The following is a 2,064-nucleotide window of genomic DNA, read 5'->3' on the forward strand; positions in this document are numbered from 1 at the left end:
GGTTTTGTCAGAAGAATGGGGGAGGGGAAGTGGGAACGGAAAGACACAAATGTAAACATGAGAAACAGGAACAGGAGGAGGCCGTTCAGCCCATCGATGCTGCCTGACATTCAATAAGTTAGTGGTTGATCTTTGACCTCAGTGCCATTTTCCTGTACAATCCCCAGGTGGGGCATCACACACAGAGGAAAATGGTGGGTGGGGTTAAATTGCCTTTGGAGAGAACCTCGTCTTCAGGAGGGGACCACAGGCTCACGGTCTTGTGGGAAAGTGTCTGGAGATAACGGAGCTAACTCTGGGACTGTCTCCATGGTAGTGGAGAGAGCTACAGGGTGGTCTCCATGGCACTCAGAGGCCTGAGATACAACAAGGACACACGCGAATGATGCAGTCTCACCAAGGCCCTGGGAATGGAGATGCCACACTCAAATCCTCTTGCAACAAAGGCCAATGTCTCATTTGCCTCTTTACCTGCCTGCTGCACCAACATGTTGGCATTCAGAGACTGGTGTCCTGAAAGTGAGCTGAAGCACTCAGCTGGTGCCGTGGCTTAGTTGGTTAAAGCGCCTGTCTAGTAAACAGGAGATCCTGAGTTCAAATCTCAGCGGTGCCTGCAAGGTGTGGAATATTTTGTTCACAACTCACAACAGGGTCGTCAGCATTTGGTGGGTTGTGTTCAATTCCCAGACCGATTGCTTTGGTGCGGTTTGTGGACCCACTGCCTCAGCGCCAGAGACCCGGGTTCATCCTGACCCCAGTTGTTGCCTGTGTGGAGTCTAGACGTTCTCCCTGTGACTGTGTGAGTTTCCCCCGGGGGCTTCAGTTGTCTCCCACAACACAAAACACGTGTGTATTGGTGGCTGTAAATTGCCCCCAATGTGTGGTGGGTGGTAAATCTGGGGGGAGTTGATGAAAATGTGGGGAGAATAAAAATTGTAGGGTTGGTTTAAATGGGTGGTTGATGGTTGGCAGGGACTCGGTGGGTCGAAGGGCCTGTTTCCGTGTTGTATCCCTGTGCACACCAGCACTTCCCGATCCACACCATTTCAGTAATCCTAACCTTCCTGGTTTTCCTACTAACCACATTTCCCACACTGCACTACATGGACCACTGGCTCAACTTGTGGGAGTTAGTCGGAAGCCTCTTTGCGCCCTCCACACAACCCACCCTCGCACCCAGTTTGTGTCATTGTCAAAAATGGAGATGTTGCATTCAGACCCCGCGTCCAATCACTGAGGTACTTGGTGAACAGCCAGGGTCCAAGCACTGCCCATCGTGGGCCGCAGCCTGAGAGAGCCCCATTCATTCCAGCTCTCTCTCCCCTGTCTGTCACCTTGTCTAAGTTACCTTTCCTGACATCTCACAGTCCCGGCAAGTTCCCTGTCATCGGCAATGTTGGGAAGAATCTAAATCGGAGTGAATTTACTGTCGTATCCCAGGGAAGGAGGGGAGGTTTTGGAGATACGAGGAGATGTTCAAAATATTGAATCACCTGGGATACAGTAACTAAGAGAAAGGGGTTCCGGACACAATGGTGTCGGTGTCTGGAGGTCAGGGTTTGAGAATCCAAACACACAAATGTGCAGGAAGCATCAGGGATACTCGACGGTTTGACCTCATCTGTGGACCTGACATGTTCACTCTCTCTCAGTCCCCACAGACGCTGCGTGACCTGCTGAGACACACGAGACTCTGTGGATGCGGGAATCTGGAGCAACACACACACAGTGCTGGAGGAACGCAGCAGGTCAGGCAGCATCTATGGAGGGAAATAAACAGTCGACATTTCTGGCCGAGACGCTTCATCAGGACTGGAAGGGAAGAGGGCAGAAGCCAGGATAGGAAGGTGGGGGGAAAGGGAGGAGCACACGCAGGCAGGGGACAGGTGAGTCCAGGTGAGGGGGGAAGGTGAGTGGGTTGGGGGGGGGGGTTACGAAAGGGAGTGATGTAAGGAGCTGGGAGGTGATCGGTGGAGAGGCAAAGGGCTGGAGAAGAAGGAATCCGGTCGGAGAGGGCAGTGGGCCGTGAAATAAAGGATGGGGGAGGGGAATGGATGGGCAGGT

General features: G+C 52.8%; 1 non-coding gene across 1 annotated transcript; it reads left to right on the top strand.

The window, feature by feature from the left end:
- The first annotated feature begins 539 nt into the window (after nucleotides 1-539).
- Nucleotides 540-613, top strand: trnat-agu (transfer RNA threonine (anticodon AGU)). Its single transcript has one exon. It is a non-coding gene; the product is annotated as a tRNA-Thr (tRNA).
- The last annotated feature ends 1,451 nt before the right edge of the window (nucleotides 614-2,064 follow it).

The sequence above is a fragment of the Pristis pectinata genome, chromosome 34 (assembly GCF_009764475.1).
Source record: "Pristis pectinata isolate sPriPec2 chromosome 34, sPriPec2.1.pri, whole genome shotgun sequence".
In the NCBI taxonomy this organism is placed as follows: Eukaryota; Metazoa; Chordata; class Chondrichthyes; order Rhinopristiformes; family Pristidae; genus Pristis; species Pristis pectinata.